Source organism: Anticarsia gemmatalis, chromosome 24, assembly GCF_050436995.1.
Source record: "Anticarsia gemmatalis isolate Benzon Research Colony breed Stoneville strain chromosome 24, ilAntGemm2 primary, whole genome shotgun sequence".
NCBI classification, from domain to species: Eukaryota; Metazoa; Arthropoda; class Insecta; order Lepidoptera; family Erebidae; genus Anticarsia; species Anticarsia gemmatalis.
In genome coordinates, this window is record NC_134768.1 from 2978838 (window position 1) to 2996896 (window position 18059).

Genomic DNA, 18059 nt, shown 5'->3' on the forward strand with positions numbered 1-18059 from the left:
ACTCTTTAGCTTTACAATATTAGTATAGATGATAATGGGTAGGGTATAATTATGACTGAGCTAACAAAAATTAAGAATGTTAAAAGTGTATATCCAAAAGCAATGTTACTTTTTCTTTAAAATTTTTATGTTAATGCAATTCGAAATATGTATAAACTTCGACTTTGTTGAAGTATAACAAGCCATTATAACTAGACTAAAACAACGAATATCATTGACGCACAATGACGCTCATTTTAAATTAAAAATAAGTTCAGATTAGTTTTATTTGGCTAATGACTTCAAGACTTTGGGAAACAGCCAGTTAAAAATGAGAAAAATTAATAACATTTTTATTAGTTTTGTTAAAACCTGTTCTTAGGTACTTAGAGAAATGCGTTTTATTATATTTATGATCATTTTTAAGGTGTAGACAAACGTATTAAAGGCTAGTCCTATATAGTGGAGAGCTAGTCTATTACCAAATACTTAACCAGACTTAAAGCTACTTTTTTAAATTTACTACGCACATTAGAATAACTCAATCCTTTGGTCGACTCGGAAATCGAACCGATTACCTCGTAATGGTCAATCCTATACACTACGAATCAGACCACAGAAATTAGATATATTCTACTGTCTAGGGTCAAAGCAGTTATATTTTTGACATAAACTATGATAAATATCAACTTTTATTATTCTACTATCTAACTGAAGCCTTAATGATGTGCTATCATAATATCAAAACCTGTCATTTAAACATTCCATTACAAACTAGTTTCCTCAGAATAGAATGAGCAACGGCATCTATGTATAGAATTACTGACTAGTTCTTATTATTGATACTAAATATTTAAATTGTTATAGGCTTAGAGAGTTCAAAGATTTTTGTCAAACTAGTTATGATGATATAATAAGGACATTAATAAACTTGTATTTTTACTCGTTTAGTTAGTATTTTTTAAAACGTAAATAATATTCAGATAAACTTCGTTCTGACTTTGGTTGAAACAATTTTTTTCTATAAAGTAAGAAAACATCAAAAAAAATAATTGAAAACGAAAATTTGTATAACTATTTTTATAACTCACTGCTGGGGCAATGAAGACAGTTTTCTACAAGCCAATAATCTTGAATCAAAATGGACCCTTGCGAAGTCATTAAATAACATGCAAATTAATTTTCTTTTTTTAAAGGCCGTTTAAAAAATGCCGTGACGTCAATATGGCTAATCAGCATGACGTCACGGCATTCCCAAGGAGGTGTGACGGTAGGCAGACGGCCGGTTGTAAAATCATTAGCCAAATCCCTTTTGCAGGATATTTTTGAGAAGACAATATTTATTATGTTGTGTTGACCTTACGGTACGTGGGATAAGACCGAGAAAAAGAAGCTAAATTGATTGCAATCATACCTTTTAAACTTCCGCGTTTCATGTTTATTATAAACTAGAATACGGGAACTTACGCGAACACAAATTTTACACTAGAATGCCTGAAGATTCAGCGCAGGTGGCACTGGCCGTTGTCAAAGAATCTAAGTTGACGTCAAATAAGTATAATTATATGACTTACTCTAGCACATTTCCGCCCACACTCCAGCACCTATTCAGCATTACTTAGTTTACCTTAGTAAAGTCCAAAATAAACACAAATAAACGTTTATACGAAGGTTTTTCCGACATTGCAGTACAAGTAATGTTTTTTCCATGTGAACATATCCTATTGTCTGGCTGTCAGTCCTTGGTCATAATTAACGAGTAAGTGACGATTAATAGCTAATTGCTGTTTAAATACTAGAAATGTAGGAGACTAGTGGGTTTTTAAACGTCTTTAAAAAGTAGAAGTTACTCATTCTTTTGACTTTTTTACATTTTTCGTAACTTTATAGGTACTGGGTCAATTCGATATTTTTTTGTTTGAAATAATTTTGAAGAATTAGGATTATGTATAGGTGTGTATTCATGGCATTATAATGTTTTTTTTTTAATCCATTACTGTCCTACTGCAGGGCAAGGGTCTTATCCCAAACGAGGGGAAAGGGTTAGGCTTTGAGTTCACCACGCTGGCCAAGTGCGGGTTGGGTACTTAATCTTATGAGCTTGCCATCATAATGTATGACTTTTAAAAAATACGTGTTATTTTCAAGTAATCCTTACTTCTATAAAGCAAGAAACTTCTAAAACTAATTTTGAAAATCCTTTTCAACTCTCCCTACTGTCAACAGTACTATCCCCGACCAAAACACCTCTTATAATAGAAAGAAAGTCCTTGTCCTCCCCTCGAGATGGCCTTAAGCCCTTTGATCAAGGCAACAAAGAGTCAATGCCGCTACTAATTACAACCATTGACAACCAAGGAAATGATTCACTCGTTATTAATAATAATTATTATTTTAGTTGGGCTTTTTATACTCTTACGATTGTATTAAGAATATGTATATTGTAGAGTGAAATGTATATTTTCAAAATATTATGAAATACTGAAATACTGTTTCCTAAAGCCTTCCTGAAAATCAAATCTTCAAAATGAATAAGCAAAAGAAAAACTGTATAGACTTATCACATAAATTATGTATTACTTAATAAGTGAACTTTAAAACTGATTCGGCCATTATTTTGCTTTTAAAATACGTGACAAAGACATTGCAGTTATAGTAAAATATTTCGTTGATGGCAAAACCAGAAAAGAAAAACGGCCGAGCTTTTCATGGAAGTATTAAAAATGTCTGAAAAATTAATGTACAATACATAACTGTCATACAGGACAATAAAAATTAAATGGCGGCCGTTTATAAATTATTTTGGTGATCACGCCTACTTACTATTTTCTAAATTTATAATATATATTCTAAATTTAAATCATAATAAGGAAAAACTTAAAAAATATCTCTAAGCTTGTCAACCATTAATCTACAAGTCTTCTTTGGACTTTGACACTCATTAATAAAGTCAAAGATTAATAAAAAAAAATATCGAAATATAATGCTAATCAATACTTTACAAAATAAATAACTCCTGCCTACGCGATTAATCAAGGAAAAAAACAATGAGAAAAAAATTACTTAGTTTTACAAGCAAAAACTTACCCTTCTGTACCAAAGACAAAAAATAATTACGTACTTCAAATTAATCATGACATTTGATTTATGTTATTTATTAGTTTATTAACTAGATGGCCTTGAAAAGATTTGGTTAGATATTTTTCTTGCCAAAGAGTTTGGACGTTAAAATTCCGGTTAGGAATGAACTATCTTTTCAATATCATGTTCCGGTTTTTTTTATATTGAACTTTGTACGATAGACATTTCGTTGATAGACATTTTTCTTAGGTTTGGAATGTGTCATCATTAATGTAAAATTAACAAGATTTTTAGTTGTTTCTTTTTTATAAGTGTACAATTCTGTTTGAGGTAAAGTCTCTCCCAAGGTAGACTGGCAGAAAATGCCTTTGGTATTAAGTCCGCCTTCATACATCTTTGTATAAGAAGTTAAAAATAATATAGTAAACAGGGAAAATTCTTGTTTCTATGTATTTATAGTAAGATAAATGCTAACGTAAGTTACATAGAGTTGTTTCTTTAAATACTTTTGCTTTTAAAAGTCTAGAATCATTGTAATCTTAAACAATATTGCCCTGTCAAATAAAACAGAAAAAGAGAGAGACATTTGTTAAACTTGATTTGCATACAAGTAATTTATTTACAGAAATATTTTATGCATTGTAAATAATAAAAAATGTGAATAAGCTTCAACCATAATAACATTTTACAGTCCTACTACTAGTCTCTTTTAGAGCAAGGGAGGGGTTAGGCCTTGAGTCCACCACGCTGGCCAATTGCAGGTTGGGGAGTTTGCATGCCCTCAAGAAATGCGTTTAACAATTTTTAGGCTTGCAAGGTTTCAATAAGATACTTTCCTTCACCGTTGGTTCATGTGAGAAATACTATTATAACAAACTACTATATTTTACTCCAACTTGCTTTAAATCGTCGTTTCTATAATATAAAATGTAAGTCCTTGTCACAGCTGATAATAATTACTTTCCTTCAATATTTTTTCTACTTTCCTTAAAGATGTTTGCAGTCTTGAAAAAATATTACAATTACAGAACAATCGTTAAGAACAATAGCATAATTATATAAGTAATAGCTTTTATTTCTTTTTACACTTCAGAGCATATTTAATTGTGCGATGGAATTGCAAAATTGTTGCCGGGCGTTAAGTTTGTCGCTAGACAGTTATACACATTCTTATAGCAAAATATTGCTGCCTCTGTGGTCTAAATGATAGTATATAAGACTGCTAATTACGAGAGTTTGATTCCCAAGTCCAGAAAATTGCTTCTGAGTCTTTTTAATTTTTGTTAGAATATAATAATATTCTGGAGTTTTTAATCGTGGCCCAGTATATGGCAATGAGCTCGTCGAAACATGAGACTAACATTATTGGTAAATGACGATGAATAGGATTACTGCATCAACTTCTGCTTCAACTTTCGGATATATACAGGGTAGAAAAAAAAAATAATATCTTAATTCACCGAAAGGAAACATGCTTTTATTTCAAAAACTATAAAGGTATTTAAAAACGAAAAAAACAAAACAAGGGTTGCAAAAAACACTTAAAATTTCCAGCCAGTCTGTAATAATTTTAAATAAGAACTTATCTTCTGAACTGGTTAGTAATGACGTCAAACCTTAGGTTCTTGAACTGGTTTGATCAGAACATGTCGTTCAAAAGTGATGGGTTTTTTGATCAGGGTTCACTTGTTGATCGGGTTATTTTAAACACATAAAAAGAAGGTTATGTAATTCCCCTGTATATAGATATTAGTGTGTTTATTTTAAAACTAATTAATTTATATTGATATTTTGTAAAAATAAATATTTTCTAGACGTACTGTCAATAAAATATTATTTGCTCACATCGCTTCAAAACAGTATTTACAAAACAGATAGTTTCCTTACAAACATATATAAAATCACACCCTTTTCCCATAGGGGCAGGTAGAGCAAAGGACGCGAAATCCCTGCAAGCTTTCCTTTCTTCTTTCAATGCGCCAGTTACGAGAACTATCATTGTACCTCACCATTTAGTAGGATGAGATTTTATTTTTTTATCTAGCCTTTTTCTGTATCCCACTGCTGAGAAAAGGCCTTTACCCTAGACTTCTAGCCCCCTTAGTTGCTTGCTGGCTGCGTCGGGCCAACCATTCATGAACGCGTCCAAGTCGTTCCACCTTCTCCGTTTAGGCCTTTGGCCACAAATCACAACGATTTTAAAAATTAATAAATAATGCAGCATAATAACTTCATATAAAACCAGTTCTAGATTAATTTTGCACGATTACAATCCAATTACATCAAAGATAAACCTGTTATATCCAACATTTATATTTTAATCGACAAGACGATACAAAAAATGGCTTAGCAGTATTAATTTCTTAATCCTCAATTTATAATACCAGTTCAAACACGTGACAACACATATGCAATAATAATTACATACTAAAATACGTCATGAACTAAAAAAGCGATCAGAAGCTTCTAAAATTATGATGTGCGTCAGAGCAATATCGCAATATAATATCGGGAGGCAATTATTTTCATGTAAGTTGCGTAATAAAAAATTTATACAAATCAATACAATTTAAGTAGCCATAGAATAGTGAGAAAATAAGCGTGCTATATATGACATCTTCCATTACTCGACGGTGTAGACAGATATTTGACTATATAAACATACATACACAATATCGCACCCTTTTTTACGCCACTTGGTACGATACTTACTAATTTCCAAGTTTTCTACCAATACGGTTAACTATCCAAAATAATGATGGCATGAGTTGTTTCTTTTTCAAGAAATGTTCCACACGAAACAAATACTACGTTTGCATATTCCTTTGATAATTATATTACAGTATCTATTTACAGCCGTCTATAAGAATAAAACCTCCATCTTATTTACATTACAGACTGTAACAAGCCAATAAAACAATAAACAAACATGTGTACATGTTTTAAACAGAGCATGAAGCATACTTCTGCGCCGGCGCATGTGACGGCCATATTAGCACGGACGTGAGGCAACTGTAGTCCAACAACTTAGTACCGAGCCTTTTATGCAAGATTTGCAGGTGACGGAGGCATAGTTAAATCAGAAACGGACATGTGGCAACTTTAGTCAAGCAACTTAATACAGGAAACCTTGCATGCAAGGTTTAGCTTGCGGAGGTACACTTAATTCAGAATTTAGAACCTCAGCGACCCGCAGGAGACCTATAGTAGGTCTTCAACTCAAACGAAATTTAGCACAAAATTTCCATCGATTCCTACCATAATTTAATTTATTTCCAAGCTTCATTTGGCACAAATTCGAATCTTTTAAACTTACTTTAATTTCAAAATGCAGTTTAGACGTATACTTAACAGTTATTAAACATTGAAATTGTAAAGAAAATTCAGATGAACAAACATAGTAGGCATACAACCTGTATGTAGCTGACGGTGACTTGTTAGATATTTGGAAAATACACTGAATTGTTAATTATAATCTTGATAAATAGTGCACGCTAAAGGTCTCTACACTCTCTACTAAGTTGTTGTAGTATATGACGTCACAGCATTCCGCAACGAAAGTCAACAGACAATCGAAGGTTTCGTAGGAAGTGGCGAACAAATATTTTGTTATTTTAAGGTTATATTGGTCGTCCTTGGAAAGGATATTTAAGTAGTTATGTATGTATGTATGCGGATGGCGGAAAAGGATGTTGTATGTTGCGTAGTTTTTGTCTCGACATATAGTAACAAGATTTTTAACGTTTTTAAACTCTCGCGACTTGTACACATAATCTATACTAATATTATAAAGCTGAAGAGTTTGTTTGTTTGTTTGTTTGTTTGTTTGTTTGAACGCGCTAATCTCAGGAACTACTGGTCCGATTTGAAAAATTATTTTCTTAATTCAGTGTTAGATAGCCCATTTATCGAGGAAGACTATAGGCTATATATCATCACGCTACGACCAATAGGAGCAGAGCAGCAGTAAAAAAAGTTACAATAACGGGGAAATTTTGACCCATTCTCTCTTATGTGACGCAAGCGAAGTTGCGCGGGTCAGCTAGTGTTATAAATAATTCGATCGAAACGTCGGGCAGCAAATAAGGTATCCTAACCTTTAAAATTTTCAATCGCGTATAAGACCCGTTGCATTATAATATTATGTAACAAGATTTTTGTTCTGTGACGTCACAACTCTAGCATTCACTAAAAGTCATAATGTTTGGGAAAAGCCGGCGCAGAACCTATGCATTCAAAGCGCGTTTCTATAAAACATGGTTCACCTTATTAAATAAAGATTTAAATAAACATGGTTCAGTAGTATGATGTTTGTTACAATCATGGATTGATTCATATGCAAGTCAGTAGCCTAAGTGAGAAAATCTATCGTATTTATGTGTAAAGAGTACCAAACATCACCGACTCAAAAAATTGTCTGTAGTACTGTGGCGCGATTTTCTACCACTATCGACTATCGACAACCGGCTAGCTATCGAGAAATTTGTCTGAAAATCTAATCAGCGCCTCTAGCGAGCGCCATAGGAACTACTTTTAAAGAACGTTTTAAATGTCAAACTCTAAACTCGAGACTACTGACCGTAGAGAAGAGGAGGACAGGAGAAGGAGAGGAAGGACAGATAACATACAGTTAAAAAATAAAATTATTCTGAAAATGGCGTAAGCAATCAACACTACCCGGAATGTTCTTCATCATTGCTTTTTTTAAATCTTCAAATACATAATTTGTCATTTATTTTTAAATAGCATGTCGTGTCTGAAATTGTATAATGTGACCAAAATAACAACAAATTGTTTTAAAAATGTAATAAGCAAAAAACAAATGATGATAGGTTTATAATAATTCTAATATTTTTGGGACGTCACAATGACATTGCTGTCTTAGTTTTGTTTGATTTACAAGTAAATAGATTGCAGACAGGTTATTTAAGTCTATACATTTTAATTAAATCTATGCATAGGTAGCTCGATTCTTTACTAAGTACTATCGACTATCGACAAATGGCTAGCTATCGAGAAATTTTACATGAAAACCTGCTTAGCGCCTCTACCGGGCTCCGTAAGAACAATATTGGCAGTACATTAAGAAGGATACTCGTTCAAGTTGGTCAAATAAGTACTGTAAAATAGTATAAAACATCAAGTTTTTGTGTATCTAAGATTATTATTTATATAAATACAAAGATAGTGAGCAAGAATAAAAAAAAAATATTTTTTAACAAAAGTAGGTAGTAAAGAATAAATCAATTAGTATGTCCGTCTCATATTTAGGTAAATCGGTAAAGTAATTAACAGTAATTAAATAAACCAGACTATTATATCATCGGAATTTTAGCATTGAATTAACAGTACCTCTATATTGCCTAGCTTATTTATTCTATTACTTCAAATTATGTCCCATCTTCTGCCCTTTCTCGTTACATTCCTTCCCAAAGTAGATTTCTGACAAAAAAATCTTAACATATAAATGTCATCGTAATCTTTTATTATAAAAATCAACATTGCCTCCAAAATAAGACATAGTTATGAAAAGACAATATATTCATAAATTGTGACAGTACCAGCAGTGTTCATAATAATTAAATAAGTGATTTACACTGTAGACTATCTTCTCGAAACTAGTCTTCAAAAATTAAAATAATCCATAAATATCATAGTTAAAGTAACCAGATAACTGATAAATATACTTATGTACTTCTAAATACATACTTATATAGATAAATAACAACTAATCTAACTTCGGTATCATTGTAATGCATATTGCAACAGTAATTTATCATTATATCTTTGTTAACGGATGCACACAGACCATCACGCTATGTAGAGACTTGTAATACAATCTAATTAGTCTTGCGCAATTCCCTTTGTTTATTTCGGGTGCTAATTTTATTTGTAACAAAGCATACAAAACAGCTGAATGGTAAAAAACATTCGCCACCCTCGCAATTATGGTTTAAACTCAGGGCAACACCATTATTTCTCGAAGTTACGTGTGTATTGTTAGCAGTGATAGCTGAGTTGTTTAAGTTGGCACCTCCCACGCAAGTGGTTGCAGGTTCGAATCCGAGGCAACACACCGATGACTTTTCGAAGTTATGTGTGTATTAGAAATAATTATCACTTGTTCTAACGGTGAAGAAAATCATTGTCTTAAAACCTTGCATGCTCAGTGCCTTGATATACTTAATATAGTTTCATAGCCCTCAAACTTTACGTGGATAACAGTCATGTTGAACCCCCAACAGAGGAAATTGTCCTAATCCTAAGTACTACTAAGCAGAAGTTGTAATAATACATATTAAATCAATGGGACGAAACACTGGACGAAATTAAAGATATTTTTAAATTTTTGTGTTTCGTCCCATCGGGACGAAGCCGTCGTGGGACGAAACACTGTCTATCCTCGAAATCATGGTTGAAGAAAATTTATTTTGTAATGTGGATATTTATTTATGTTAGAAGATTAAGTTTTTTTGTAATTGTCTTCTTTTTGTCAATGATTGGACGTTGACCTGTAGTTTTCCTTTTTCTAGAGAATGTTATTAAATACCTACATATTTCTACATGATAATCAAATTAAAGTCTTGTTGCTTAATCTCAAAAGTGGTAATATTCAGATGTCAAGTAAGGTTAGAATTTATATTTGTTTTCTTTGGAAATAATCTCAGAAACAACAGAATAGATTCTAAAAAAGATTAACTATAAAAAAACAAAAGGATCTGCAACAGATCTTATTCGTAAGTTACACAGAAATATTTCTAATTAGGATGTAAGTATACAATAACTATCTTTGCATTGTATCACATACACATTCTCTACAATAATTTCATTAAAATATGTGTATCAAATACTAATTACAATCATAATTAACTTTAATTAACAATGCAAACGAAAACAATGATTTTCCCGATTCAAATGTAATAAAAAATGTTTTTAACTGCAACAAAATAAACTTGTAACTTCAAAACAAAAGAAGTAATTATAAAGGAAACTACAAAAATTGCATAAAACATTTTAATTGGTCGTAACTATGAGAAACGATCGCCAAAAAAGCTGTATCTATTATGAGCATCCTTTAATTAAACGTCATTATTTTTTTTCACGTGTCAGTGACAAACGACTACACGTGTAAGCTAATTTGTTATATTTTTTTGTGAAAATGAACAAGAATAATTATCCTTAAACATATTTTTTAAATATTGAGTCCACCACGTTGGCCAAGAGCGGGTTGGGGACCCTTAAGAACTATTCTAAGGAACTCTCAGGCATGCAAGGTTGCATCACGATGTTTTCCTTCACCGTTGGAACAAGTGATAATTAATTCTAATACACACTTAACTTGGTAAAGTCATTGGTGTGTTGCCTGGGGTACGAATCCTCAACCACTTGCAAGGGAGGTGCAACTTAAACCACTCGGCTATCACTGCTCTTAACGGTGAGCCGATGAAATATTAACACTAGTCTTCATACCGTCTCTTTATCTATCATATAGCTGACCCGGGCAACTTCGCTTGCGTCACATAAGAGAAAATGGGTCAAAATTTTCCCCGTTTTTGTAACATTTTTCATTGCTACTCTGCTCCTAATGGTCGTAGCGTGATGATATATAGCCTATAGCCTTATAAATGGACTATCTAACACTGAAATAATTTTTCAAATCGGACCAGTAGTTTCTGAGATTAGCGCGTTCAAACAATCAAACATACAAACTCTTCAGCTTTATAATATTAGTATAGATTGGTTATCCAAGACTTATCCAAAAGCCATGAAACTGACCTTAAAAACACCTTTACTCGGTCATGATGTTAAACTTCAAAAGTCACGTGATATTCTCGTGATAGGGTATTGTAACAATCCCTTCCAATTTCGCAATGCTGCATCTCATTGTATTCAATGAATCATTGGAACAATGGTGTAAATACATAAATACACACATAAATCCAAGCTATTGTCTCAAGGGACTGACAGAGAAGTGACGATTTGTAAAAAATGCTATTGTACATATTGTTAAGATTGCTATGTACCTTTTATAGTGGTCATGCATGTAATAATCGTGTTTTAAGACGTTTTAAATCGTTTAGGTTTGTGTGACTGACCCCCGGTTTCGGAGGTTAATTTTGCGGTAGTTTATCTATTCAATTGTGAGGCGCCCATAGCCAGTTGCGCTCACCGGTTTGTAAGCGATCTGTAGGTTAAGCAAACTTTGGCGCGATCATTCCATAGATGGGTGACCGCATAGTGGTATTTGAACTGGGCGTCTCCGTGCTTCGGAGAAGTATTCAATTGTGTCAAAACTCATACAAAAGAAACGCTATTGAATAGATAAACTACCGCTAAATATACTCAGAAACCGGGGGTGAGTATAGCAACAAACTATAGCTTGAAAAAAATGTATTATTGAATTAACTTAACGTGGGACAAGGTTAAGATCGTTAAGCCGTTGCCTGAATGTTAAAACGTGCTGCTGTGATGAAGATGAAAAAGAACGCAAGAGATGTAGGGATAGAATGCAGGAATGCAATGATGCCGCCATTGTTACACTACAGCCGACTACATTTTAGCCCCTCTAGGGTTGAAATAGTTCAAGTAGCTGATCATTCTCGATTTACTAGGAAATAGAATTGCGTGAAATCAGTAGAATTTTATATCAATTTTTAAAGACTTTTCCATGCTTATTACCTTTCTTGTGAAGACTTCATTAAACAAAGAAGAAATGAGCCAAAAAGATGACCTAGACTAAAGTAAAAAAAAAATAGAATAAGCGATCCCCTCGGCATAAAAGAAGCAGAGTAGTAATCACATCAACTATATACTGCAATAATTATGTCTTCAAAACTAAAATAATCACAGACACCTTTCAACTAGTTGCTCGAGGACTAGTGACAGTGCAATTCCGTTAATGGTTAACCAGGAAAATGCACTGACACCTCTTATTTACTTTATAGTTTCAGTGTCAAGAGTAAAGCACATAATGTTTATGTAGTTAGATTATTATGCTAAGATATATTATGAGTCAAACTCTTCCGTGAATATTTACATCTGTTTAGTTATTTATATGGCGCTTTTTATAAGGTTTAAAGAATAATTTATTTCTCATAAAAAACTTTACAGTTTCACTTACAATGAGAACTTAGTCTACTTAAATTAAATAGTTTGCATCGCTAGCGTGTTGTAAACATATTATAACATACCTACCCACTAGACACTCTTATAAAATACATGATTTATAATAATTCAAAATATGTAGGTAGGTACTTTGCTTTCGTGACGCGAAACATGCACAGATCTAATGAAGTAAGACAAAGCATTATAATGCGGTTAAATATTTTCATATATACATTATGATAATACATGAGTTTGGTAAAGTACCATAGAAATAACCTTATAACTAAAATTTAGGTTATATATTATACTGTTTTTTATTAAATTAGAACAGTCTTCTTTGTCTTGTCCTAATCCTACGTTAAGTGGGGGCAGCAGATAATGTTTTCTCAAAAATACACTGTTAAGGGATCTGGCTAATATTTCTTACAACCAGCCGAATGCCTGACGTCAACCCTTCTTGAGAATAAACTAGAAATAAAAATATTATATGTGTTTTTCAATTTATGCAGTATACATACAGTTGAGTTGACTGCCTCCGTGGCGCAGTGGTTTAGGTCCCCACGCCGATACCACTGCAACGGGAGGTCGTGGGTTCGATTCCCACACGGAGCAATTATTTGTGCGATCCACAAATAATTGTTTCGGGTCTGGTTGTGCTTTGTGTCCGTTGTTTGTATGTTTGTAAAAGTCCCCGCGACACAAGAGCAATTCTTAGTGCGGGAGTTGTCTTTTAAAAACGAAAACGAAACGAAAGTTTACCCAAGCGTGTTAACTGTTAAACTATAATAATATAAACTGTGCAAGAATACCCATTTTTTTTTAAATGGGAGGGCCATGCTTGAACACAGTTTTAAAGCTTTTTGCAAGGTAAATTTTACGAACATTGGTTATATGTGTTTTGCATTGGCAATATTAATACATTATAGAATGTAGTAAACATCGTTTTTAGAAATAAACATATTTTGCGCATCCCACGAATCATATTTTTCATGCTTATTTTTCTACCATTTGACACTCTGTAATCAAAAATAGCTAGTTTTATTTAAAAACGATATTCGGTACTTTACACTTCGTGCTAAAATTCACACATCAATAAAAGTGATTGGAGCAATAAAAACAAAAAATATAATAGGTATTGTTTTGTTTGTATTTTACATATCTTCTATAAGTTCTAAAGCAATCTATTTTATAAAACAAAATTAACAATTTGATTTGCCAATGAAATCGTTAAAGTTTATTGTCTTACAAAAACCTGTGAATTACGTCAATAAAAAGTTACTAGCAAATAACAAAAGCTTGTCATATTGAATGCTAAATAAAGTTGTGGAATAATACTGAATAATACGATCGAAAAGAGTGGCGTGAGTTTCTTACTAGCTATTTTCATTTGCTCATTTCTCTCAACATATTTAATGTCAAAACCTGGCTGGAAAATGGGTAAAATTTAAGTTCAAATAACTAAAAATAAATAATTTTGTTATTTAAAAAGACTAACCAGTTGTCTAAGATATCACACAGAATACCTCCAAGAATCCCACGTTCAGTGGGGTCAGCAGATAATGTTTTCTCAAAAATACACTGTTAAGGGATCTGGCTAATATTTCTACAACCAGCCGAATGCCTGACGTCAACCCTTCTTAAGAATAAACAAGGAATAAAAATATTATATGTGTTTTTCAATTTATACAGTAAACAGCTTACCCAAGTGTGTTAACTGTTAACTGCTTGTTTTCATACTTATTTTTCTACCATTTGACTCTCTGGAATCAAAAATAGCTAGTTTTATTTAAAAACGATATTCGGTACTTTACACTTCATGCGAAAATTCACACACCAATAAATGTGATTGCAGCAATAAAATCAAAAATGATATTATTGTCTTGTTTGTATTTTACATATCTTCTATAAGTTTTAAAGCAATCTATTTAAATAAAATAAAATTAACAATTTGATTTGCCAATGAAATCGTTAAAGTTTATTGCCTTACAAAAACCTGTGAATTACGTCAATAAAAAGTTACTAGCAAATAACAAAAGTTTGTCATATTGAATTCTAAATAAAGTTGTGGAATAATACTGAATAATACGATTGAAAAGAGTGGGCGTGAGTTTCTTGCTAGTTATTTTCATTTGCTCATTTCTCTCAACATCTTTAATGTCAAAACCTGGCTGGAAAATCGGTAAAATCTAAGTTCAAAAAACTAAAAATAAAGACATTTGTTATTTAAAAAGACTAACCAGTTGGCTACGATATTCTGTATGATACCTTAAAGAATCATTTAGTTGCTAAATAAATATTGTTTTGGTGACATTAATTTAAGGTTGACTCGTTCTAAACTAAGCAGGGCTAATAGTTTAATAGCCGGAAAGCTGATAAACAAAAATATTATTATTTTTAATAACCTTTTTTCCCTCGTTCGGAAGAAGACCCTTGCCCAGCAATGGGACTAAAATGGGTTAAAAAAATAGGCTTTGGTGTATCTAGACTCAGAAAAGATTCTCGTACACTTCACACAAATGAATTCGATCTTAAGACACCATTTTATGTATCATGCTTTTTTCATACCAAAACTAGAAAATAACTACTCCTAAATGTAAATAAAAATAATATTTAAAATAATTGTGTAGAGTCGTAGACTTTGAATTCTAATTTTAATGTTCAAAGTCATAAGAACAGGTTTTTTAGTGATATAACACATTATTATATGTAAGTATGTTCCATATATTAGTTTAAAATATACTTCCGAAATTATTCGAAGGAAAACCGCATTTACTTATGTACCAAGAATGTATTAATTATAATATGTATCTAATGAAGAAATATGATTAGTAATTTTGTTGTGAAAATGAGAGATTGATTTCTTAAATATTAGCTGTTATCGTAGCTAATAGCTAAAAACAGAACCCTATTACTAAGCCCCCGCTGACTGTTTATCCGTCTGTCACCAGGCTGTATCTCATATACCGTAATAGCTAGGAAGCTGATTGATATTTTCACAAATTATGTATTTCCTTTGCCACTACACCAAAAAGTACTTACATTTTTAAAAATTCATTCATTAATCGAATGTGTTTCTTTTAATAATTATTTTATGCAGGTATAGTGGCGCTATATAATATTGTTTGTTATTTTCACGACTTATATAATTATTTTAACAACTTAGAAAACAAATAAGTTATCTGCAAGATATATTGACTTTTTAATTCTTTAGTCTCTCATTAATACACATAGCTAGTATTTCTAGCGTTTAACTAAATCACCGAATTCCACCACAGTTTAACTTGGTTGAAGGTGACAAAACATAGACTACTAATAACCACGTTAATTACTATATATTACATATTACATACTATATATTACACATATAAAAACAGGTTTTCCACATTTTTGCTGTGCGAAAATGATAAAACGCGACATATAGACACGCATGCGTTGTGTGGCGACCTTAACACTTAACACGCGCACTTGAGCTTTGAGCTTGAGTTTGAGTCATTGGTAATACATGTTTGAAGAACCTTTGATCACTGTATTGAAGTACAAAGTTCCAAAATATTATAGTCTATAATAATTTACGCCGATATTCAGCTCAGTTCCATTTATTTATTACATTGGTTTATAGTGTCCAAGTGTGTGCACAATACACAGGTACACTCTCTATTACACCACTCTCATAGCCCGGTGGGATGGATAACCGATAGAACCAGTAAGAGGTCAGGCTCAGGACTGATGGCTTTACGTGCTCAACAAAGTACGGAGAACTACAATCTCAACTTCTTAACTCCGAGCCATTATCAAGAATTTCTTGACAGAAAAACTCAAAAATATTTTTTTGTCTGATCCGGGTTCAAATCCTTTGCGTATCTACTGCTGACGTCACAAAGGCAGTAAACTCTACATTATTATGCAACGGAAGACAAAACTTCGAGATTATAATTACTTGACTTTTAAATCCGGAAGAATACTATACCTTCCTTTCTTTTATGAAACAAGGAACAAAAACATCCAATTATGTACCATATTTATATGACGTCAGCATATAAATCGATCAATTATCATTAAGGTATATCAGTGAGTTAATGTCCAGCAATTTGTGTAAACGACGCGATTTTTCGATTAATGGCCGAACAATCGGGCAATCATAGCTCTTTTTCTTAGAATAAGAGAGGTTATAGTCCATTGCTATAATAACATCACTTATGGCAAAGTTGCTAATCTGCTACTTTTTATTAAATAGCGAATATACTACTCAACTATAAAGATGACAATAAATTCTGAGAAGTCCTTGATCATCCCTAAATTGCTCAAGACTTCAGGGGATGTTCAATAAGTTCAGGGAACTTTTCTTATGTATTTTGAATCGCTATAGTTCTTTAAGCTCTACACGAGAACCTGTGCTGATACTTTTTGATCTACCTTTGGAATGCGAAGGGGTTGTCAAAAAGTTCTAAATGGTTTCCTTTTTCATGGAAACAATCGAAACTTAAGAAATATTTTGAAAATAATCGTAGAATTCTCACAGGATTATAAATATAAAACAAAAACTACTTCGCAAATTCTCTTCATACAAAGCGGATATATATCATAAATAATTTACATAATATTAATCCTTCAAAGTCAGATTAGATCAAAATAATTAAGCCAAGATTAGCATAAGAAGAAAAAAACCTGATGGTCAGTGGAAGGTCTGTAACTCAGTAAACAAAACTAAAAAAATCCCACGAAACAAAGAAAACGACTTACTTCAAAATTCCCAGGCAATTATTTAAACATATAATATTTATTAAACTTCACTACACAACACAAACACTGGCGTATTTATATAAAATTCACGTTTAATACGATACAAGCGTCCGTTCCCAACGGTCGCTCGATTAACACTGAACTTGAAATTACAAATCGTTAACTCCTGCGCAGGCTTACTTAGTAGCTTACCTTCGAAGAACTGCATGCGAAAATCAACCATTTGTTTATAAAAATAGAGTGCAAAATTGATTGTTTTGTGTTTTAATCAAGTGGTTGCTTATTAATTTATATATTTCGCGGTTTTTCCATAATGTTTGTATCTTAGGCTTCTTACACATGTATTAGGGTCGGCAATATTTATCGAATAACAAAACCGACTCGACTCACTTGTTCGGCTTGTGCCGATCGGGTTCATCTTCACATATTTGGTTTTGCCGCCCGGCTTGGCCGATTATTGCCGAAGCGAATATCTATGTAGCAAGCATGCCTTATCCTGCACTTGTCCGGCTTATACCAATCGGGCAGTTCCTTCGGGATCGTCACAATTTGGTTTTAACATTCAGGCGCGGCGATGTCGAGCGGCATTTTTCCCGAAAATTCACACACATTAGATTCTAATACCGGGCTGGGCCAATTTATGCCGACCCGAATATTTATTATTATTTTTCTGCTTGCTCTGGTGTCGTAGGGGACTTTAACAAACATACAAACAGCGGACACAAAGTACAACCAGACCTGACACAATTATTTGTGGATCGCACAAATAATTGTTCCTTGTGGGAATCGAACCAACGACCACTGCACCGCGGACGCAGACAATATGTTGGTAGTAAGCCTTACATGTTTCGTCACGGCTCCCTACACTTACGCACTTTGTACTATTACCTCATTCTATTACATTCGGTTGTAAAATATGCGAATTACGATTTAAGATGATTTTTCCGCGATTAATCCTTGAATTTTACGCGTGCCGGAAATGTTTGGTTTAGAAAAAATCTTGCCAAATTAGGTAATTATCTAGGAAATTGACAGAAACATGATATTCTTTTTCTATTTGACACTTGCGGTTGTCAAAAATACAAGTTTATATGGAGGTAATATTTTTTCCTCTATTTGGGGTTGAATTGCTTGTAAAAGAAAATATATAATAC

The 18059-nt window shown here is 32.6% G+C and overlaps 1 protein-coding gene across 1 annotated transcript in view; it reads right to left on the reverse strand.

The window, feature by feature from the left end:
- Window positions 1–17039, reverse strand: part of osy (ABC transporter oskyddad) — a 79751-nt gene extending 62712 nt beyond the window's left edge. Inside the window, exon 1 of the mRNA XM_076130511.1 lies at window positions 16904–17039. The gene's annotated coding sequence lies outside the window, so the exon portion shown is untranslated. The remainder of the gene's footprint in view (window positions 1–16903) is intronic.
- Between the last annotated feature and the right edge of the window lie 1020 nt (window positions 17040–18059).